Source organism: Equus asinus, chromosome 4 (assembly GCF_041296235.1).
Source record: "Equus asinus isolate D_3611 breed Donkey chromosome 4, EquAss-T2T_v2, whole genome shotgun sequence".
In the NCBI taxonomy this organism is placed as follows: domain Eukaryota; kingdom Metazoa; phylum Chordata; class Mammalia; order Perissodactyla; family Equidae; genus Equus; species Equus asinus.
The window spans coordinates 44,510,149-44,534,965 of record NC_091793.1 but is presented as its reverse complement, the minus strand read 5'-3'; the positions used below and the strand labels follow the sequence as shown (position 1 = coordinate 44,534,965).

General features: G+C 47.4%; 1 long non-coding RNA gene across 2 annotated transcripts in view; it reads right to left on the bottom strand.

The window, feature by feature from the left end:
- Positions 1 to 2,822: 2,822 nt before the first annotated feature.
- Positions 2,823 to 24,817, bottom strand: part of LOC123276747 (uncharacterized) — a 66,506-nt gene continuing 44,511 nt past the window's right edge. The window contains exons 3-4 of one of the 2 annotated variants that reach the window (XR_011502679.1): positions 9,987 to 10,151; positions 2,823 to 9,539 (exon numbers count right to left, since the gene is read on the bottom strand). This is a non-coding gene — a long non-coding RNA (uncharacterized lncRNA). The remainder of the gene's footprint in view (positions 9,540 to 9,986; positions 10,152 to 24,817) is intronic. The other variant, XR_006513256.2, reaches the window with a different exon arrangement.

Here is a 24,817-nt window from a genome sequence, read left to right as displayed (position 1 = left end):
CACAGTCTCTGCAAGTCTGGGCTGACCCTACCCAGCTCCTGCCTTTGTCACAGGCCATGCCTCAGTCAACTCCATCTCAACTAAATTTAGACACCAGTCACCAAGAAATTGAAACCCCAAGCAGGTTCTGGCTAGCCTTTTGATGTCTCCTCTTAATCTGTGAGGACCGGGCCGACTTCTCCATTAGACAGGTGGGCACAGCATCTGGTGAAGGTCTGGTGGGACCTTCAGGGATCCACAAAAAAACTTCATTTCTTTAAAATTCAAAGAAAAAAATTTAACTTTTAAGGTTAAATAAAATGTTTTAATTTGTTTCCCACATCAGAAAACAGTGAGATCCTTAGGGCCCCTGAAAATCCGTTAAATTGTTTCACATGTTTTGATGGAGGAAGGGGCCCGAAAAGACCGAGAATGCCTGAGGCTCATGGATGTCCTAACGTGACCCTAATGAGGAGGCTTCCTCACAGTGGAGGTGAGAGGCCAGTGTCCTTTGATAATCTGCTGAGATCTCATGAATGATGAGCAAAGAGCTGGAGGCCTCATGAGGTCCCCTCCTCCAGAGATTTGAGATTACCGAGGGTCCCCACCACCTAGTCTTCCAGTCCAGCCTCTGCCAGGGGTCTCCTGGATTCTTATTTCCCTACTGGGAATGGAGGAAGCAACCATCAAAGAAAAAAGGTGGATATAAGAGCAAGGAGAAGGGACTCAGAAACCCCAGGGGATTCTCAGAAACAAGGCCAGCCCAACCCAACCGTTTATCATGTGGATTAAATGAGATGTCAGTAATGCACAGGTGCTCAAGATTCAAAAAGAAGGCCTGAGGGAAGAAGAGGGCAGAGTTTAAGTTATAGCCATAAAACTGGAAAGAAGATGGGAGAAAAGGCAAGCCTACTCCTGCAGGATGGTCACCTGGCTTGGCAGGAGAATAACTAGACCCAAGGAGCGTCATTGCAGAAGATAGGGACTGAGTGAGGAGCACAGAATGAAAAGGGCCAAAGTGGGGTCAAGAAAGGGGAAGGCAGGGCCAGCCCAGTGATGTAGTGTTTAAGTTTGCATGCTCTGTTTCAGTGGCCTGGGGTTTGCAGGTTTGGATCCTGAGTGCAGACCTACACACTGCTCATCAAGCCACGCTTTGGTGGCATCCCACATACAAAATAGAGGAAGATAGGCACAGAGTTTAGCTCAGGGACAATCTTCCTCAGGCACAAACAGGAAGATTGGCAACAGATGTTAGCTCAGGGCCAATCTTCCTCGCCAAAAAAAAACAGAAAGAGGAAGGCATTGGAGGCTCTAGCCCTTGTCTGGAAGGATCCTTGCCCGGCAGGGCCTGCAGACCAAAGACCACCATGTAAGTGAGCTCCCAAGTCCACTGGACAGAGGAGCCACCTTAGCTGTTTGTGTCTGTATAGTGCCTGCACGTTGTCCATTGACCATCTAGAAGAATGTCACCTACGTGTGACCTGAGATTTATTTGAGCCCCATCAAACTTTCCTTGTATCATACCCTCATTTTTTTTCAGTGACCCAGGACACTTGTAAACCCCACTGAAGCCAAGGGTAGGTAGGAGGGAAAGCCCTAGAAGTGAGCCTTAGGGAAGGCTGGACAATGGGAAAACACACTCTGTTAAAAAAAATAGCAGCGTATGTCCAAAATGAGTACATTCTCCTTATCTATGACAGTTAGGATTTTGGTAACCAGAGTAAGAAGGCCCAATATGCAGCTCTCCTTGTGTGGTTATATCTTGCCATCCTTGTGTCACACATTGCACATGCCCAAGATGCACACACATGTGTACCATGGACATGCAACACAAAGGCCATTTGGTCGGTGTTGGTATAGGAAGAGTGGTTCTCTCAGCCCCTCCTAAATCCTTGCCTTTTACAGCCATTCAGTTAACCATTTGGGGATGCCTCCTGGGTGCCAGGTACCGGCCCAGTTGATGAGGATATGGAGATAAGCAAACCATGGTCTGCGTCTTCAAGGATGGGGACACCACAGGCATCACCACAGAGCTCACAGTCTTCCACCGACAGCCACGCTCTGGTAGCCGACTCCAGGCCAGGTTCCACACTAAGTGCCGGACATACGTCCTGTCACTTAATCCTCACAATACCCCTGCTCTAAGAGGCCGTATACCTCACCTTGAAAGGGGAAACTGAGACTCAGAGTTTAGGTAACTTGCCCAAGATGGCAGAGCTGGAGAGATGACAACTCAGGGAGAAGTGGCTCCATCGTGTTCTTGCTAGAGGAGTCTCAAAGATTAAAAGGTCGTTTTTCTTCTTTTCCAAACAAATAGCCAAGGAGAAAAATCTAACGTAATTAGTTTGTTTGATTGATTTGGTTTGGTTTTCTGCTTTCCTGGTTTGGCTGTTCGTTTTGTTTTAAAGAAAGGCTTAAGGAGGTGAGATGACTACACTGCCTGAGAGGAGAACTACTCTAAGGGAAGGAAGAGAGGAGAAGTGGCTCATCCTTGGGTGCTATGTGTCTTCCCCGAGATGGGGACAGTGGTTTGAAAGTCCATGAGGGTGGAGACCTGCAGTGGGGGTGGCGGGATGACTGACGGGTGCAACTAGGGAAAACGTGAGGCCGCGTGCCCCGGGAGCCTCTGCCGAGATCCCCTGACCAGGTTTGGGATGGAGGGAGATAGGAGTCCCCCTTCAAATTGGTGTTTGCAGACCATAAGCAAGGACTTCTCCATAGTGGACCCAACATTAGAAATTTGCCCCTAAATCTTACCGAATACCCAGGACTTCCTTTTGTTCCCAAGGAAGTGGGAAAGAACCCCTCACCACTCCCTACCCCCAAAAAAAGACACAATAAGAATGGGTTTCCTGCCAGCCCTGGCAGGTGGAAACCAAACCAGATTTATTTGCTTTCGAGAAATAAAGAAAACATGACACTGATCACATCCAAATGTCTCCGAGCAAATCCACACAGGTTCCAGCTGGTGAGCGGCAGCACGGGAATTTAATGTGCCCCATCTGCCCTCAAAAGAACAAGGGGCTGCCAGGGCCTCTGTCCCAATAGAGAACTGATATTTCCCCACTAAAACCATCGCTTCTGGCTTGGTGTTACCGAAGGCACAATGCAGCTGGTGAAATTACGCTGGAAGGTGATAACAATATTTCTATTTCTCCACCACCCTCCATCCCCGCCATGAGCCTTCCAGATTTTATGGCCATGACTCTCCTCCGCTACTGCTGTGGGGTGGCTCCGAGGGAGCGGGCGCGCTCGCAGCACACTGAATTTAGACAGAACATGAAAAAAAAACCACCTAGGCTAATTACAAGAGGAACGCTCCCGTCACGCGCGGTCCAGCTGACTTCATGCCTGGGAGGCAGAAATGCGATAAAACTCCCTTGTTGGTCCTTATATTTTTTAGAGTCAGATTGCTCAGCCATGACCTCATACTCGTGCGCCCCAGCCAGTGGCCCTGAGCCAGTCTTTGAAATATGACCTAAGAGGGGGCCGGTGACAGAGTGGCCATTTCTGGCACGGTTCATCCTCAGTCAGTTTCCCTACGAGCATTCTTCCTTCTCAGGCTGCCCAGAAAGGCCCCACCAGCAGCTGCTTGCTTGATCCAGTGGCAAGGCCACCTGACAGCCCTGTAGTAGCACCCATGTTGCTCAGAGACAGTCCACTCTTCTCTCAAGTCCTACAGCATTTCTCTCCATTATGAGCCTTTTGGCTCTTGGCCACACTCACTCCTGTATTGCTATTCAACCCCATTCCATCAGCGAATGTCTACTTGGAGGCACGACAGCTTAGTGGCTGAGAACACAATATATGGATTAAGAAATACTGTGGGTTTGTACTTCACATCTCTCCATTACGAACTGCACGAACTTGGGCGAGTAATTTAATCTGAGCCTCATTTCCTCGTTTGTCACGAGGAGGAAATCTCACACATCCCATATGGATGTGATATAGGGATCAATGTCTGACAGAAGTGAAGGCAACAGATTTTAGATGACACCCCACCAACCACGAGGGCTGTCTTCTGAGTAGGGTGGACACCCGTGTAAGGATCCTTCCAATTTCGGAGGAACTGGCATACGCTGGTTTGGCAGTGCAGGTGATGGATGGTTTTGGATGGTTCCAAGGTTGGGATCCTGGAATTGCTTTGGAAGCCACTCTTACAACTCTTAGCTATCTGTACATAAGCAAAACATTTCATAAAGGTAATTTGAGAAAGAGGAGAGGGTCCTGGCATCAGCTCAGACTCTCAAAATATATAATCCTCCTTCAAGAATTATATAGAAAGCTCTGCAACCCAGCTTCGCAGATTCTCCCAGTTCAGTCCAACTTGAGTTACGAGAGTGCGCAGAGGTGCCTGGTGCAGAGACGGACTGAGCCCTGGACTTGAGCCAGAAGCTCTGGGTTCAAGGCCTAGTTCTGCCACTTTCTAGCTGTGTGATCTGCAGGATATCACTCACCCTCTCTGAGCTCCAGTTTCTTTATCTGTCTACAAGCTTCTCAAAGTCTAACTCTCATGGTCCACTTGAGGATCAAGTGTAAAAATGCACTGCCATCCCAACTCAGAGAAACCAAATGACCAGTAGCACCCACTCCCTTGCAAAGAAATCACCACCCACATCTGAGTATTTCAATTTAAATGAACAATTGTTGTACCAGCATTGAACTAGAGACAACAAAAAGAAGGATTTTAGGGCTCGTCCCCCAAGTATCTCTCAGACAGGATGAGAAACTCATCCCAGATGCCATCTAAGCCCCTCCAAGTTACCTCACAAAAATCGCCTTAAACTAGCCAGAAGCCACACTCCTTGTCTCTCATGGGGACCAGACCCTGTCCTCAGTCCTCGCAGGCTGCCGACAGTGAGTTCTTCCTGCTTCTTTGGCTCACTCACTCCTAGGGCTCCATGGGTCCATGAGCTGCCACAGGAATGCCTCTCGCCTCTAGAATTTCACCTTTACTGAAGCTTCGGAGAATCCCAGGAAGAGGAAACATTGTGGGGCACACAGTTTTCCACCGGGTTCTGGTTGCCTCTCCACATTCCCCCTGGTACAACCACAGCCGTCTGTTTGTGTTATGTCGTGTCCCACCCACCTCAGCCCTCCTGGGCTCAGCGTCTGCCCCTGAAAAGAACGTATCGAGGCATGTTCTCGACAAACATGGGTTTCACCCAAGAGGAATGCTCACATCGGAATCTGAGAAAATAAAACTTCCTCAGTGGCGTCACCAAAGGGCCCAATTCCTAGAGCAGCTGAAAGACAGAAACGTCACAGGAAAGGTATGAGATGAGGAGCATGAATACGCAGAGGTGAGAGCGAGTTCCTGACCAGTCATGGCATCAGGGGCTATATCTGAACCACGCCTAGAAGGAAGGGCAACTGTGGCCTCCTTAACACCAGGAACAGCAGGAGGGAAAGCTCAGGGGCAGGGCAATACGGGACACGTCCAGGGAGCAGGGAGTAGGCGAGTTTGGCCACGGTGACGAGGATGGAAGGTGGGAAGGTAGAGTGGGTCACGTGGCAGGCAGCTTCAAATGCCAGCGTGCGGGGTATGGACTATTTCTCTTTTAGGAAGCAGGATTGCCAAGTGTGCCAGATGGACTGTAATGAGGAGACACAGGGGTCAGAGATACCCAGGAGGAAGTGACACCAGCCACGGAGAAATGCAAAAGGAGGATCTGAGACTGGGGAGCAAGGCAAGGGCAAAGAGAATGAAATGATGGGAGGTGGAAAAAATGAAACACAGAACACGAGAGACTTGGGATCCGGGAGGAGGAACAGGGTGAGAGAAAAGGGAAAATCCAGGTGAATCTGGGATTTTAAGCTGAAGCAAGGAGAGAAATAGGAACATCAGGAGGGTATCAGTGTGAGGAGGGAAAAGATGGACTCTGGGTCTGGGGGCAGCGGGAAGGCTGGGAGAGAGCCTTCCTCCTGCCATTTCCCTCTGCCTCCTCCTGGAGGCCCGCGCTCAGGACCTCAATTAACCCCAAAACCGATGGCCAAGGCTGCCTTGGAGGCAACCAAACCGCGAGAGCCTTGGGCCCCGCATTCTTTTCAGATCCTCCTGAGGCTGGCTGGTCACAAGTGTGGTGCTAAATGAGGACTTGACCCATCACCCAACATCCTCCCTTGAGGGAGAAATTGATGCAGATGGTCTCATTCCATCCCTCCTAACCCTGTGAAATGGGCATCCTCGCCTCCCCTGTCTTACACAGAAGGGAAATGGGCCTACGAACATTGAGACTCACTGTCTATCGCACACCAGCAAGAAGCATAAGGCTCCGCTGCAGGCCATCAGAGGCCACATCCACTCCCCTGCACACAAATCGTGCAGCGGGAGAAACCCAAGGCAAAAGGATCGAAACCTAAGGCTGGTCCAGACTTGGACAGCCTGGGAGTAATTGCTGTGGAGAAACCAACAAGTTGGAGTTGACATCTTTGTGATGAGTGAGACACTGGATGGGGCTTCTTGGAGGAAGCAGTGTCGGCTGAGATCTTTGCCCACAAATCACCTGCAGCTTCACCGGGCAAAAGAGACTCACAGCAAATGCAAGCAGACAGCAGTGTGATGAGTACAGGATGCTCTTCTTTCATTTCCCTCACAACACTTCCCTCTTGCTGAATTTATCCTACTTAGCTGTTTGCATGTTTATGGGGTGTCTTTCCCATTGGCAACAACTGAGGCAGCTGTTTCTAGTGACTCCCCAACATCTAGAAAAGTGCCTGACACCTGGTAGGCGCTTAGTAAATATTTGTTGAATGAATGCCAAGAATTTGGCCAGACGGGAAAATGGGAGAGAAGCTGACAGGAGCAAAAAGCTGAGCTAAGACTTCACAGCAAGGAAGGGTAGGAAGGATTTGAAGTCCAAGAAATAAGACAAAGTAGAGAGAGAGCTAAGTGAAGGCAGGCCAAGGGGAAAAGATTGCTTCTCTTCACCTTTTCTCTACCCATCTCCAACACAGCTACTGCTCAGTTCCTTCTCACCCGCCCCAACTGCACCCCCAAAGGGAGGAACACTCTGGTAGATGAAACAGAGCTGAAAAGGTCAGGAACAAACAGTAGGGTCTCTTCTGCACCCACAGTTGCAGGGACCTAAAACACACTCCCCTCCATCTCTCAGTTGGTTCTTCCTAGAACCTTTCTGGAACCAACCCTCTTTGGGGAAGGTCATCTTTCTTTCTCTTTGATATTCTCCATGCCACTTTGGTACACTTTCTCTCTTGATCCCCAGTGGCTGATGATACAGGCCTGTGACTCCCTCCACCCTTACAGCTCCAAAAAGACTAGACCAGTCTGGACCAGTTCCACTCCCGCAATGGGGTAAACATCTACACTAGGGCCTCTCCAGCTTCTCTCAATGTGTGTGATCATCCTTCACCCTGGGACAGTAAGTTCCCAGATTCAGGTCTGGGCATGGATGGGGTAGATCCTTTTGCCAGTTTGGCATGGTAGTCTGTTTTATATCTGGTTCTCTGAAAGCAGAGCCTGAGACAAGGATTGGGGTACACAGGACCTATTGAGGAAGTGAAGAAAGCAGGATAGGGAGGGGAGGAACTAAGCCAAGATGTGGTCTGAGCTGGGGTCTGGCTGAAGCCCGACCCCACAGGGCATTCTGGAGCATGAATTGTCCCACAGAGTGGATTCCACTTTGAAACATGGATTGACCTTGTGTATCCCCTGCTGATTGGTCACTGAATACAGGCTGCTGGGGAGTTGGGGGAGCCCGCCTCCTCCCACGTGAATGGACTCCTGTGGGCGAAGGAAAATCTCTAGAGACGGGGGCAGACATGAGGCAACACCCAGAGCTGCTGGACCGTGGGTGCACCAGCTGGAAACAGGGATCTGAGTGGGGATGTGGACGGCACCCACTCCCAACTCCTCAGGGACCACTTAGCCTAAGAAAAGGAAACCTCCGTGGGGTAGAGCCTGGATCTGCTGAGGTTTGCAACAGGGTTTGGAGTCAGGGTCTCAGCCAGCAATTGAGAGTTGCTTTGCCCTGTTTTGTTTTGTGAACATTTATTTCCATAGAGACCTGTCCTGAAGGGACTCAAGTACAAATGGACCCTGACACCATTTCTTCCCATCCCCACATGTGTCACTAACAGAAGCACCTCATTTTGAAATCACTTCTCTGAGAGAGAATCCTAAGGAAGACAAAAGAACAACATATTCTCCAGCCTCCGAGAAATCAGTGTTCAAAAGGCTTGAGTAAAAGTGGTGCACACTCCACAGACATTCCTCAGGAAGCCCTTTCCAGAACAGTCTCTTGCATGAGGGCATGTGTAGACCTGACTACAATGAAAAAAAAGCACCAAAAAATTTTAATTTGGGGAGGTTGATTTTTAAGTGGAAAATTCTTAACCTTTCAGCTAAACTACATAAATTGATTGCAAATGCTCCATTCAAAAAAAAAAAATCTGTGGAGAACTAGTGCATATTTCTATCCCCAATCTGCTGCTTCAGCCACCCTGTCAGGTCACATTGGACCATATAAGGAGAAAAAGAAATACAAGGTCTTTGAAAAGAAAGCTGAGAAGGCGAAGGGGCCTGGGAAAAAAGGCTGAGGTAGATGGAGAAAAATGAGAGAATTAGAAGTGACAGGAGTTTCCAAAGAAAGAGATTAAGATAACAGAAGTCCACGCAAGGGCAGGCGTGACAGCGAATGAGGAAAGAGCCGGAGGTGGCAAAGTCAATGAGGAGGATACAGATACCCAGAGAAGGGAAGGGGTCCCCTCCGGGAGGGAGGAAGCAGGAATAAAGATAACTGTGGCTGCCCCAAGGATTAAAAATCACTCGTGAGGTGTGAAGAACAAGCCGGGGAAAATGAGGTCTCAGGGGCTCTGTTTTTTGTTTAATGCCCAGCGGTGAGAGGGATGTCTGGAAATGTGGTGACCAGATGCACGGAGACCGGGAAATTCCCGCCAGGAGAGGGGAAGTTGAGTGGCAGCCTCAGTCTGCCACGCTTTTCCCTAATCCGTGAGTCAGTTTGCCAGCTCAGACAGAGATGGGTTTATGCCGTTCTCTTTGGGGAAGGGGCTTTGTCCAAGAGCTCCTCCGGCAGGTGGTGTTCAGGCCACCTGGCCATCTGGAAAGCCAACCAGAGCAGATCCACTGGTGATCTAGAATGAAATCAAAACCCAAGCAAAGGGGATGGTGGTAGCCAAGTGGACAAGGCGATGCCTGTGACTCTTTCCCCAGCACACCCTGACAGGGGGCCCCTGGGACAGCAGGACCAGCTCCAGAGCCCACGTCTGGGGCACTTCTTCGCCTGGCCTGGCAGGGGCAGAAGGTCCAGGTGAAAAGTGCCCAGGACCAGCCCCTGAGGCAGGAGAAGGGCAACCGAATTTACAACACTGCACACAGATTGTCCCAAGCCGGCCAAACTCCTCAACCTGTTGTCCTCCAGTTTCACCTCGTTCATTTATTCATTCAACAATAGAGGGGAGCCTGCTTCATGTTTCAGGCTCTGGATCCAAGTGAAGCTGGGCTTGCGCTATAGTTCTCCTGTTTCCTAGCTGTGTGTCCTTGGACAAGTCACACAACCTCTCTCAGTCTGTCTTCTCACCTGTGGCAGAGAGACAATAATAAAATGATCTCAGTGGGTTGTTCTGATGATTAGATGCGACAGAGTATTCTTCCCAGAGCCTGAGCGGGGTGAATACTTGGTAAATGGTAACTTTTGTCGTTATTTTATTATTGTCTATTATCATTATTATCATTTCAGAACTGTTAGCATGGGGGTAGAGGGCGCTTCTCCTCACTCATGACCATTCCTTCCATGTGGGAGAGGTCCCAGTTCACTCCTGGTTTCTCTCTGTCCCCTCACTCACTGACCCCCAGGGCAGAAAGAGTGATATTTTTATTCCGGGAAGTTTGGAAAAAGAAATGAGGAAGGTGTGGCCCAGACTCTGTCTTAGTCTTTCTCTTTGGAGTGAGCCTGTCTGCAGGGAGCATGTTCAGCTCTGCCCCTCTACCCAGTAAGCTTCACGAGAACCTTCCAGAGACACTGTACCTGGGGGAGGTAAGTCTTTTTAGGCTGGGAGCTCAGGATCAAGAAATCCACTAGTCCACAGATATAAGCCACATTCTCCACTCTATCAGTAACAAAGATGGTACCGTATTTGCGTCTCCAGCTGCCAAGTCTTTCATTTCACTTCTCAATCAGTTCACAACTCTACTGAACAAAAGAGATGCTATTTATGGGGTGCCCCTCAAATCCCACCAATTAGAAATAATTATTTGCATACACGTAGCTGAAATTGGACTGCATCAGCTCAATGAAACAGTTCAAAGGGAGCATCAAATTCAAACCCATAGACTTTTTTCTTCCCTGGAATTCTACTGGCATCCCCATCAACATTCCAGATGCTTGATGACCCTGTAATTTCTAACAGAAATTTACAGTTACAGTATATAAAACGCAAAAGTAGGGCTCCTTCGCCCATTTACTGTCCTTAGCCCATTTCCCCCCTGGAGCCAAGGGTAGCAGTTTTCATTGCCACTGCTTATTTTTTGTTTAGGTCTTCCTCCCCTGCTGCATTCCAGATCCTTATCCAGGCCCTGGTGCGGGAAGGACTTCTTTTATGTGGTTTTTCTTTATGGGCTTCTGGAGCTCAGCTACCTTCGGTCAACTAACAGCGCCTTTGGCTCCCTGGTCATCGGGAGGGTTTCATTTGTGGAGACTGACTCTTGTTTGGGAACGGTGATTGCACGAAGGAGAGAGATGCTGAGATTAAGGAGGCCAGAGCATTCCAGCTCAATAAATCAATCCCCTTTTAATTGAGTCCCTGTCAGTCAACATTCTTCCAGAGACGGGAGGGCAAGGAGCTTGTTGGCGGAGTGATTCCTCACTGCCCTTTGTGCTGATCCGATTGTCAATCAGATTAAGCCACAGCAAGGAGAGGCTGCTGCAGGGGCTACTCCATCTGTTCTTGTCACAAGAAAGTAGCCAAATGGAACATCAATACGCTTGGCTCCGATTCGGAGCTTCTGAGAAATTTCACCTGGGTTTTAATCTCTGTGTAAACAACCAAGTTCTAACCCGAGCCAGTGAAACCGATCAGCTCACATCACAGATTTCTAATGCTTTTACGGTAAAGACCATTCAATCATTGGCTCCATTTTCCTAGGAGCCTCCAGTGGTTGTTTCATAATAAAGCTTCTACTTGGCATCTAAACTTATGTTTTTTCATAGGTGTTCTTGACTCTCTTGTTCTTCCAGCAATATACTAACAGGAGGTTTACACCCACAAGATGAATGAAAAGCTCAGCCATGTTATTACTATTAACCAGATTATTCATGAAAACTAAATATTTCAGGATATTGAACAGTGTGTGGTTTTTTGGTTCTGTTTTGCTTTCTTTCTCAAATTTTAACGTACATGAGAATCACTTGGAAGTCTTATGAAAATGTAGATTCTGATTCAGAAGGTCTAGGGAGGGCAAAAATCTGCATTTCTAATCCGCTCCCAGGTGATGCTAATGCTGCTGGTCTATCTACAGACTTTGGGTAGGAAGAGTCTAGAACTAACTTGACTTTCATCTGGGTAATGTTAAAGTGGTTAACACCGTCTCCTTAGTCCGGGTTCTGTAGTCTTGCAGACCTGGACAAGTTGTTAAACCCAACAAGCCTACTTTCCTCATCAGGGTCATGAAAGTACTTAGAACGGTACCTAGCGCAGAGTATGCATTTAACAAACGGCACTGTTTATCAGCATCAGCATCTATGTCAGGGCTGGGCAAACTACGGCCCCCAGCCAAGTCTCTCCTGCCACGTGTTTTTAGAAACTGTTTTATCAGAACACACCCACGCTCGTGTATTTCCACACCATCTATGGCTGCTTTTGCACTACAACGCAAGTGTCGAAAACCGTGTGGAAGACAAAGCCCAGCATATTTACTCACAGAAAAAGTTTGCCCACCTCTGATCTATCTCATTTATTCAACAATAAAAATTTACTGAGCACCTATTGTGTACGAGGTACCAGGCTGGGCCCTGGAGATAATGAAAAGTTTCTTCCTCTGAAAGATCTCAGCAACTAATAAATATTTAATTAATCCTTGTGATATCCCAGACACGCACTTGCCTCCCATCCCTCATCTTTAAAATGGAGATCATAACAACACCTACTTCAGAGTGTTTGCTGTGTAGACTCAGTGGGTTAAATTCTTAGAACAATGCCTAGAACATATTGTGGACAATAAATACCAGCCATTATCATCATTAACCTTATAGGTGTTTTCATTTAACTTTTACACCAACAAAGGAGTATTACCGTTGCTATTTTATAGATGTAGAAATTGTGAGCACTCGAGATCTTTAGTCTTATTAATCTAAAGCCTCCCTATGCAGTCAGATCACAAACACCACCCCATCATCCTGTCCCACATCCTCTCCTACAATCTGGCCCAGGACAGTCCTCAAATTCGATACAATGATGTTAATAAAAATATCACCAATAGCTAATGCTTACCGATGGCTAGTTACAGGCTCCATGTGGAGTGCATGATCACAATCAATGAAAAGCTATGAGGCAGGCAACTTCTGATTTTCGCACACACAGATACAAAGTCGTCAAAAGGCATCGCCTCACATCTCATAAGTGATAGAGCCAGGATTCGAACCTAGTCCTGTCTGACTCCAGGATCCACAAAACAACCCCTACACTCTATTGCGAACATCAGACCATGAGTAGCTCGCAATAAACCTTTGAGGAGCCTCACAAATGGCACATGTGATTCCAGTGCCGAGCAACAAACATCGCCCCCCATGAATCAGCAAAAACCTTCCCAGGCCTTTGGTTTGCTGGCAACGGGTGAGTCAATCACACAGCTGTCTTGACATCTGCCCTCAGGAGAACAAACCAGAAACTAAAGGTAGAGGGTGGCCAAAGCCATTCAACAGGCCATGTGACCCAAGGTGGGTTCTGATCCTGGTTGATGAACATACCTCTACCTAGAGCCTTAGTAGTGGGCCTCACGCTGTGAACATGCAATTAATGGGCGCTATACAGGTTATACGTAAGCTTGTATGATGACGAGCTTCGAAATCAAAGAGAAGAGGATTGAAACCACAGCTCAGTCATTACCAGATGTGGTTCCTCAGGCAAGTTCTCATCTTAGGACCTCGGTTCCTCTCCTATACAATGAGGTCCATGACAGTGCCAACTTTGTAGGGTCATGGTGAGGATTAATTGACATAAGGGATGTCTCATGTATACAACCATGGTATGTCCATGTAAGCCCACAGTAAGTGCCATTTATTATTTTCATGACCCCAACACAGCCCTGGCCCCTGGTAGGTCTCTACCAAATGTTACTTCAATTCCCCTCTAATTTCCCTGATGAAAACCTAACTGGAGACATAAGCAACTAGTCCCTCCCATCCTGAATCAAGCCTTGAAATCTTTTTAGTCAATTTTTCCTGTAAGTTCAATTTTATGGCAAGAGAAAGTAGGTCTCCTCTCAGAAAGCATGGATATGTTGTTGCATGTAACACAAGTGCTTGGCTCACCTCTTCTCCATTCTTTTTCATTTAGACATACTCTACTTTCATTGCTGATTGATCTTTATTCAATCAGCAAATCTTTATTGAGCACCTACAATGTGCGTAGCGCAGTTCTCAGGGTTGAGGATACAGAATCACAGCAGACAGCAGGCTCCCCCCATGGAGCTGACGTTCTTGTGAACAAGACACTCAGGTGAACAAGTAAATCACACAACTTCTCATTGTGGTTAGCGCTCCGAGGAGAATAAAGCACGACTGTGTGAAAGCAACTGGGGGTGAGCTTTAGGTTGTCTGGTCCTGGAGACTCTGAAGGATGGGGAGAAGCAAGACATGCAAAGATGGGAAGAGCATTCCAGGCCAACTGAATGGCCAGCACAAAGATAATAGAGTGGGGAAGAACTTGGTCTGTCTCAGAAACACACAGATGTGATGGCGGAGTAGGAGGCGTGTCAATCAGAGAGGGACAGGAGTGAGAGGCAGCAGCCTGGTCTCAGAGTGATGTGGATTAAGGCTGTCCCAGGTAGAGAAGCCCAAGGTGACCTGGCCTACATGCCGATCTATATCACCCGGTGGATTTTTATGGTATGAATTAGGACCGCCCAGAGAGAGAAGCCCAGGGCATCCTCACCTACATGCCGATCTATATGACCAGATTCGTATCTAAAGTTATACGACTGCACAATAACCAGAACCCATCTGCACTGAAATCATTTAATGACTTTTTACATCACCTTTTCTTTTTCCAGTAAAAATAAGTCCTGTCCCCGTGCCTTATAAATTTAGCTCTAACCCTCAGCTCAGGGCAGCAGCTCTTCACTGTCCATGGGTCCTGTCCCCATGCCTGCAGCTCTTCACTGCCCATGGGTCCTGTCCCCAGGCAGCAGCTCTTCACTGCCCATGGGTCCTGTCCCCATGCAGCAGCTCTTTACTGCCCATGGGTCCCGTCCCCATGCTATTCCATACTATTCTCTAAATAAAAGAGCACTACTGCCAGACCTTGAAAGTCCAAGAAATCTTTCTTTTGACTCTTCGGCTCACCGACCCCACGTCAAGAGGGTCACTGGAGCTATGGGGAGGAGTGAGGATCTTTTTCCAAGTGGAATTAGAAGTCATTTGAGGGTTTAAAGTAGCAGATGGATGCCATCTGATTTTACTTTTAGAGCAATTGCTTTGATTGTACATAGAGAATGGGCTGGAAGGGGCCAAAGGTAAGCAGGAAGGCCAGTCAGAGGCTCCTGCAGCTGCAGAGGAGAGAAGATGGAGAACAAGAGTGGGAGCAGGGGGAACAGAAGGAAGCAGAGAGATTTGGGATCTATTTTACAAGTCAAGCTGATGTAGGGGAGATGTAGGTATTTCCTCTACCCACTCTGGGTTCTTCTGACCGGAGAATGAATTAAATTCACATGAGACTGAATAACAAGAGAAAATTAAACAAAGCTTTATAACATGCATATATGGGAGAGGCTCAGGCAAACTGAGCAACTCGCCAAAATGGCTGAAGCCACCACCTTAAATATCATCTTCAGCTAAAGACAAAGGAGGATGTTGGGGGTGGGGGGAGTCAGTTACGGGAGGTTACCAGACAAGTACAGTAAACGAGAGTAAGATTATTATGCAGACTTAAGTCCTTGCCTTCCGCATTGATTAAGAGTTTCTAGAGATAAGGTCATGCCGCCCTTCTTCCCGGTACAGAGAGGGGGACACCTTTACAGATGGAGATTTCCTCTACAAATCTAAATGTCTCTTAACAAAGGGTAAGTAAATTCTACTTTTCAGAGTTTCTTTCCTGTCTGCAGTTTTTAAAAGCTACCAGCCCAAAATAATCCTCATGCCAAAGAGGCATATCTTGGGGTGGCCAAGTCCAGTCCCTAACATCGACCTGACTAGTTAGATGTGATTAAAGAGAGAAAGATAGTCTTTCACTGGCAGCAGTGAAAGATTGAGGATGTTTGCACCAATCTACCTTTTGATCATGACTTTGATCTGGTCCATTACAAGGTTTGTGGACTCTGATCCTGATCTGAGTTAAGAGCATTAGAAAAACTGGCTTTAAAGGCTCAGTGGTCACTGCAAGCAGGAGTGGCCTAAAACGAGACACACTTCTGAAGATATTTGCAGACACCAGTATGCCCAAAATGCCTGGGTGTCACTAAAGACAAGAGCTGGCCAAATATCCTGGTTGTGGCTCCATCCTGGGAAGTTCCTCCTCCCTATAGGCAGCATGAGGCAGTAGAAAGAGCATGGGGATGGCACCCAGAAGGGTCTGTATTTCCACCTGAGAGCTCCTCACTTGCCAGCTGCCCAATGGTGATCCAGTTGCTTAATCTCATTGGACATCAGGTTCTGATCTGCAAAGTAGGGGCTTACAGAGAAAACACACACATTCTGTCCAGCACATAGTCACTGCTGAGTAAACTCTAACTGTCTAACATCATTGCTCTTACTAACCAGTGATAGGGTTCGCTTTCCTGAAGTTTTTCAGAGCTGACACTCCCTGAGGCAGGTTTCAGAGTAAGAAAAAGTGTCCTGGGCCACCACACCCCTCCTACTTTATCTGCTGTGTTAGTCTGGGTCTTCCGAGAAGTGGTCATCAAGATTAGATTAAACATGCAAAAATTTTATTAGGGGAAGCACTTTCAGGAGAAAATGGGAAGGGAGCTGGGTAAGGCTGGGAGAGCTGTTGGACCGCAGTGCAGGTCTGACCCTGAGTGAAGGAGAGAGGGAAGGACAGGTGGTTGGAGGGTCCTCAAGTGCTGAGCCATCTAAGAAAAGTCGGGCAAAGCTGCCAGGGAGTCTTCAAGCCAAAGTTGACCATCGGGGGAGTCCCATGTCTCCAGGAATCGTCCCTGCCACTCTCAGTTGCTGGCTGGGAGCAATCTTTGGGAGGCATGACTTTGGAACAAAAACTGAAAGATTGAAGGGCCCAGCAGCAGAGCCCTCGCTCAACACGCTCCCCGTGGTCAGGGATCTGCGAGAGGCATTCTCATGGATGCTGTGTATGCTGGATCCAAAACCAAGGACTTGAAACCTTTTCTTTTGAAAGCCTTTACTGGTAAAAATTAGAAGTCAAGAAGTAGGTAACAAAGTTAGAGAGTTACAAAATCCTAGAAATCTTACCAAATTCCCATACTCCAGGATCCTGCTCTTGAGGGTCTGATTTCCCCTCTACAGTGCCCTGTAGCATCTCCCCTGCCTTTTGAGCGTCATGGGGTAACTTCTGTTCTTCTCTCCCCACACAATTTGGTCCATAAAATGGGAATTTCCTCAAACACTCGTGGTCACTCAGGGAGCCATCCTCTTCACCCCCTCTCTCGTGCCTCCTTGGGACAAGGAGGGGTGGCTCATGTCCTCAGTGATCTGGGCAGAGCTTTTCATCCACTGGGCTGCATTAACTAGAGGTGGGTCTCTGCATGAAAAGGCAGTTTTGGAGCCGACCACTCTCCCCGTGGTAGGGGATGTATGGGGCACGTCATATGCAGCGGATGGGACAAGACTGGTTCCGCAGACCCAATTCACCCCATACGTAGGCACTAGATTTGAGAGAGCAGAAGCAGAAAGTCCAATTTCAGCCTCAGTTCTAAGCCATATTCTCCAATCCAGCTTTGGATAATAAAACAAAGGTGGTATCTGAATCCTTATTGATCACTCATGCCTATTTCTCAGGTTGGTTAGAATCCATGGGGAGGAAGAGGCGTGATTAATCAGCACCTCAAATCTCCAACGAGCCAGGCTGGAGACACTTGGATTATTGAAGGAGGATGATTTCTGCTGACACCACTGTTTGTGTGGTGGAATCCATAGACCCCCCTGGAGCCTCGTCTCCAATCTCAACCCCAAGTGCCTTCTGAAGGTCTTTATTATCTGTGCCTGTGATGAGGCTCCTGCAGCCTTTTGTAGCACTTTGCCGTCACTTGCCTCACCTCTCCCCCAGCAGACCTGCAGCCTTGGGAATGCTGGTGAGAAGAAGGTTCCAACATAGCGCCATCTCTTCTCCTCCACCATAAACAGCCTCCTCACCACAGCGCAGTCAGGCATTCACACCCAAGAACTGTAGTTATTCGTTTGTAAAGTTTCCACCCCAACATGGAGATCATCTACCACCCCTCTGATAACTCGTCTTTATTCATGGAAGACTTTGGCACATGGTGCTGAGTCCCTCCTTCTCCTAGGCCCTTCCACCATCCCAGGTGACTGGCACATGGGTGATCCATCCCTTGACCTTCATCATCACCTACCTCCATGCATTCCTGCGGCCACACCTGGACCTCGGCTTCAGGAGGGACGGCTCCACCTCTGAAATCTTAAAATCAGACAACTCACTTTCTGCCCAAAGCCTCTCATTTCAGAATTTATCCAAGGGTGGTGCACAGACCCCTCGAATGAGAACTTCCTGGGGTGTTTGTTAAATATGCAGATCCCAGGTGCCACCTCAGACCTACTGGTTTAGAATCATTAAGAGGGGTACTCAGAATTTTCAACAAGCTCCCTCGATGATGCCTATGCACAGTTGAGTTTATGAAGCACTACCTATCAGTCCAGCCCTGGCATTGCTGTCACCACACTGGTCCTTCAAATCCACAGAGCCCTCTGGTCCTTGATTCCTCTGTGTTCACTCTACCTTCCCTTCCTGCCTTCACTTCCTTCCTGTCCAGCATAGACACCAGCCTCCACCACTTCAACCTTCTTGCCCAAATGGGCCAGCTTTGTCCAGCAAAACCCTAGCCCTAGGACAATCCAACTACCTGTCTTTTCCATGGGGGCTCATTGATTCATTTATCCTTTCACTAAAATTTTGCTCAATGCCCAAAGTGCTCTAGTCATTATATCAAGTAATAGCATTTGCTCTGTTTTTATTAAATCAAAGGTCATCTGCTCCTGAGAAGCTCATGGCTGAGTAGGGGAGGGCCATAAAATGCTAAGTTCAGTAAAAGAAGTAAGCACAGGATGCTATGAATGCATGGAGAAGAGGATCCCAACCCAGTCTGGGGTAGAGAAAGATTACGCAAACCTGCTGGAGGAGATGTCTCTGATGAGTCGTAAAGAATGATGAAAAAGAAGGAGACAGATAAAGAGGAGGAGGCAGGCATTCCAGGCCGAGGGGTCAGCATAAGCAAAGGCAGGGAAGTGAGAACAGCATAGCAGGTGTGGACGTGAAAAGCAAGTCAATGTTGCTGAAGCGTGAAGTTCATGGCATGGAGGGGTGATAAAATTTCCCAAACAAAAACTCAGGATATATGGCCCCAGTGAGGTGGAATGTTCCAAATCAGGAATGTCTCAGAAAATACCAGAGATGATGTCACCAATATACTGAGTAGTTAGGGCTCAATCTACCACCTTTTCTACAAACTCCTGCCCCTTCATGCCCCTCAACTCCTTGCTCAAAACCACAGAGAATAAAATCCACCATGCAAGATTCTTGGGGACCTTTCTCACATCAATCCTAGTAGTATTTAAAACAGTGAAAAATAAAAAATAATCTAACTATCCATCATTACGAGATTGGTTAAATCAATTGTGGTACATTCAAACACACTATGCCATCATATTAGACTTTAATAATAATAACATAAGAAAATCCTATAACATAAAATTATTTTAAATAAAACAAGCATATTCAGTATATTGAGGGACTTCTATTTTTTAAAAAAAATAAGTCTACATATATATGGTAATGTAATATAATATCATCTTAGAACAAATAAATAGAAATAAATGGTTAGATTCCAATTTTTTTTCTAGTCTTCCTCCAATCTATTCTTCATGCTATAGTCAGATTGATATTTCTAAAATGCAAATCTTATCCTTCCTAAAACCTTTCAAAGTTCAAACTCCTTTCTCATGGAACCCAAAGGGCAATATCATCTGGCTCCTTTTCAACCCCTGCCCCTTTGCACATACTGCTCCTTCTCCTGAAATGCCCTTCCCCATTCCCCTCACCTGCTTGACTAGCTCTGCTCATCCTTCAAAATGCAACCTAGATGTTACTGACTGTAGGAAGCCCCCTGGCAACCATCACCCTCACACCCTCAAGCCATATCCGGTACCCGTCCCATACAGTCCCATCACATTCTGCTTTCCCCATAGCACTTTTCGTCTTGTGTTGTACTTGTTAGCTTCTTCGTTTCTACACTTCACCAGAATTTAACCTCCGTGATGGCAGAAACCATGTTTGTCTTATACACAGAAAAAAGTCTGTATTAGTTATCTATTGCTGCATATCAAATTCCCCCAAAATTGGTGGCTTAAAACAACAAACATTATGGTCTCACACAGTTTCTGAGAATCAGGAAACCAGGAGTATCTTAATGTGTGATTCTAGCTCAGGATCTCTTGTGAGGTTATAGTCCAGATATTGGCATGGGCTGCAGCCATTCAAGGCTTGACTGGGGCTGGAGGATCTGCTCCAGGATGGGTCACTCACATGGCTGCTGGCAGGAGGCCTCAAGGTTTTCACCACATGCATGTCTTCATAAGGTTCCTTGACATGGCAGCTAACTTCTCCCAGGGAGAGCAAACCAAAATAATAGAAACTCAACACCCATTTTAATCCCCATTTTATATATAAGGAAACACAGAGAAGTCAGGTTATGGGTCCAGGGTCACAAAGCTAGTTGGTGTCAGAGGCATGATTTGAACCAGGCAGCCTGGCGTCAGACCTCTTGCTCTGAATCATTATGCTATACTGTCTCTCTGGGCAATTCAGTATATATTTGCCAGATAAAAGAATCTACTATTTTTTAGGAGCAATATGTAATATATGCTTCCATAAGTTACCTCACTTTTGGTTCATTTGTAATTTATTCCAAGCACTGGACACATTGACCCCAAGGAAAATCCCAAGATTCTGGAGCATCCATGGCTTGGAAGGAGAAGGGCAGCCACAGTCCTTTGACTTCAGACAGCTGGTCTCATGATCCATTTGCATGAGAAGAGTGGGTTTCTCCGAGAAGGCCACTTGAGCTCAGCTACCTCAGGCCTCTTGAGCCAGCAGGCCCAGCATCTCCGCTGCAGACTAAGGCAGGCTACTCGTCCTTCAGCACCTCCACTCCAGGAGATGAGGCTGGGACCTGAGTGTGCAGGGTGAGGCTGACAGCTGCAGTTTGGGCCCAATGACTTCACTGGAGAACCATTCTCTAGCTGCCCTCCCCAGGCTACAGGAAGCTTGGAGGGAGACGGCCCCACAGTGAAATCACCAGTGAGGCACCAGGCACAATGGCACCCTTGTAGGAGATAGCTTATGATCTCCTGGGTCTAGCAACACTGAGCCAGAATCCCCGCCCCAGCCCAGCCTCACCCAGGTGCAGCCCAGTGCAGCCTGCAGCGTCCGTAAGCTGGTATTAATCTCATCCTCCAAACCAAAGCTTGGAATAAACAAGAAGAAACCAGCAATATTCCCTGTAGGAGAATTTTTCAACCCTCTCCTCAGGTTTAATATCGTAAGAGGAGAACTTGAACGTCCTTCTAGTAAATTACTATTCACTCTAATTTGAATATAGGGGTTATTCATATTCCAATGCCCTATATAGACTAAAGGACAATCCTTTATTCTTTTATAAAACCTTTTCCCCACCTTATCCAGAGAGGATTTAGGATTTAGACACACACAACACAGCAAAATGCCATAAATTATGTCAGCATGAGAGAAATCAAGACTGAAACATTAAATGGAGCCAGGAACGAAGCAAATACAGAAAATGTATACTGTGGAATCCTCTATACTTGGTGTTGATGGTTGTACTTTGGCTCTGAGATTCCTAGCAACCAAAGTGAAGAAGGAAACCTAAGCAAACACAAAAATCACAGTGTTCAGCACATTTCTTGCTAAAATACTTTGCTTCACTAAAACTTTTTTAAAAATCACAGTGTTCATGAGATTAAAAGCAGCCAATTTCTCAGGAAAAACACAGCTACCAGAAAGAAATTTATTCCAAGATTTATCTTAAAGAGACTATTAAATGAGGTAGGGAATAATATCCTCATAAAAACTCTTGGTGCAGGCCAACAGTATTACTCTAAAAATCAGGGGTTGGCAAACAACAGTCCATGAGCCAAACTTGGCCCTCAGCCTGCTTTTGTAAATAAAGTTTTATTGGAACATAGCTTTGTTCATTTGTTTACATATTGTCTATGACTTCTGCACTACAAACTCAGAGTTTTATAGTTGCAGCCAACACACCCCAAGGGGACTCCACGATGAGTCATGTCCCTCTATAATCTCCTCCCCTTGAGTGTGAGTGGAACCTACAATTGCTTCTGACCACTAGACTACAGCAAAAGCGATGGGATGACACTCCCTTTATTGCATTACATTATATGGCAGAAGTGACGGGATGTCACTCTCTTGGTTATGTTACTTCACGAAGACTGTCTTAGCTGACTGGAGAGAGAGCCCCCTACCAGCCTTGAAGGAGGAAACTGCAATGATGGAGAGAGCCTATGGAGAGGGCCACACGGCGGGGAACCACAGGTGGTCTCAGGAGTTAAGAGCCTCCGTCCTATAGCCACAGGGAACTGAATTCTGCCACAACTGTATGAACTGGGGTATCATTTCTTCCCCTGCAGATGACAATGCAGCCCAGCCACCTGGTTAACGGCAGCCTTGTGAGACCCCGACCAGAGGACCCAGTGAAGCCATGCCCGGACCCTGGTCAATTGAAACTGTGGGATAATACATGTGTGTTGCTTAAAGCTGCTAAGGTTGTCATAAATTGTTCCTCAGCATAGAAAACTAATAAACCACAGAGCTCACACAGTCTGAAATATGTACTATCTGGCCCTTTACAGAAAAATTTCGCTAATCCTTGCACTAAAGCACAATTCAGAAAAAATGATTCTATGAGGAGTGTATGAGGTTTTCGAAACACACGTCGAGAGAAGTAATAGGAATGTTCAGAGCATTGTTAGCATTGTCGGAGCCATTAACATTGACATAAGGGAGTACATGACACAGCTGAGCAACGCCTGTGAGGCAACTGAACCAGTTAGAGGTCTCTGGCGGCAAACCACAGAAGTTGACTGTGGCTACTTTATACAGGAAAAGAATATATTTGAAGTTTATCAGATAATTCACAGAATCAAAGAAAACCCTGGTGACTTATCCTCAGAAAAAGGCAGAGACCAGGACAGCTCTAGGGGTCTAAAAAGCAGAAATGACTCAGCAGCAGGACTCTGCCACCAGCATGAATGCACCCTAACTGATGGCTTATATTTTTTTGCACCTCTGAGTTCAAAATTCATAGTCCCCAAGAGAGAGAGGATCTGAGTGACTGAAGAGGGGCAGACACTTTGATTGAACCCACCATGGCTGCTCAAGGGACGGGAGAGATTATTCCCCAAAAGAGATCAGGATGCTGGAGCTGGACGATGGAGGAATGGATGCTGAGCAGCCACACTTGGCTGCAACTGCTGCCAGCTCCATACCTGCGTTCCCTCCGTTCCCTCATTCCCTGGCACTCACCCATCCACCCGTACATAGCCCGGGAGCGTTCTCACCACACTTGTCTTCGCAGAGTGATGTCCACCTGTCTGGAGTGTAAGCTGCATGGGGTAGAGACAACACTCACCTTGTTCACCATGGTAACAGCCGTGCTCAGCAGGTGCCCGGCACATCATGGGTGCTCAAAAAGGATGTGTCGAGTGGATAAACAAAGCAACAAATGAATGAATGCTCAGACACACCAGCGTCTGAACCACTCCACGATATCTCCATCTGGACAGACCTATATCCTTCCCCGACTCCCTTCCCTCCCCTCTGCAGGAAGCAAGAAGTTCCTTGCTTCTCTCTCTTCCTAGTCCTCTCAGCAGACCCGCCCATTCCCCTGGCTACAGTTGTCCAGCAGACTAGCTCTTTCCACGACTAGCCCCTGGTAAGTGGTGCTAGGAAAATAAATATCCATGGTACGGATGTTGCTGTATTATTTTTCTCCCTGTAATACCGTCTGTGAAATGCTATAAACATCAGTGCAATAGTTCTTGCTGCCTCAAACCGACGATGGTTTGAAGCTGAGGGATGGAAGGATGGAGGAAGAGGGGAGCGGCTGTTACAGGGGCCCCTTTCAGGAACTTGATGCTTCTGGAGCCTCCAGAAAGTCTGATCCTTGGACCCTTGCACCAGCCAACACTCCACACAGAGAGCCTTGCTCAGTGAGAAACCAAGCTCAAACAGAGGCATGGACAGCCGTGCCGAACTCAGCTCCATATTCATTCATTCATTCATGCGTTCATTTATCATATATTTACTTAATGCTTTGTATTTGCCACGCACAATCCTAAGGCGCTGAGAATACAGCAATGAAGCAGCTAGTTATGGTCCTTGCTCACAGAGCTGCAGATTAATGCTAAATACAGACAACCAGCCAGACAGTTAAAGTCCAAGGTGGCAAACGCTAGAGGAGAGGACACCTGCTCTGCTACAGGAGCACAGAAACGGGGGATTTCGCTGTACTCGGGTAGCCAAGGAAGGCTTCCTGGAAGATGAGACACTAAGGCTTAGACTCAGAGGAAGAGTACGAGTAAGCACAGACATCCCATATCTCACAATAAACTAATGTGGGATCCGGTACCAATGGCAGATACACACGCCATGCACGTGGCCACTCTCCTTTTCTGCACCATGGCAGACATAGCAAATCAATCTCAGTGCTCTTCACCACCGAGGCAAGACATGGCCTCAGAATCCTTTATAACACAGAACTCCAGGCAGCCACTACCAATCATTTAGAAATGGCACTGGCGAGCCAACCAGTGAGCCGTCACTTGGTGCAGGGGAGAGAGGGCTGGACCTACCGTCAGAGGACCAAGGCTGTAGGTGACCCTGGGGGAGCTGCGGCCCATGAGAGCTGCACCAGGGGCTCCCTGTGGAGCCGGGGGTGGGGGGGAAGGCAAGGAGGAGAGGAATTGCTGCTGCCAGACGAGCAGGGTTCAACATGAGTGTCCAAGCATGAGGAGACACGGAGAGGAGGGAAAAGTAACAAGACCAGATGATTGTCAGCATGCCGGCCTGTGGACAAGGGCTCAGACGAGGGCTGTGATCAGAGAGAGGGCCTGGGATCCTGCTATTACGTGAGGCTGGATAACAGCAGCTTTAGGGGAAGGTGTGGGTTCAGCATCACAGCACAAAGAAACCACGCCAGACAAGGCCACATGCCAGCTCTACTGCCAGTCCGCTGTGTGACCTTGAGCAAGTTACTTCCCCTCTCTGAGCCTGAGGTTCCTCACCTGCATAATGATGATACCTACTTACATCATCAGGCTGCCGTGAATACCAATCAAGACAAGAGTTTAACTGTGACATGCTGTGCAAATAGCGTCACCATTATTTACTAGCTGTGGAGCCC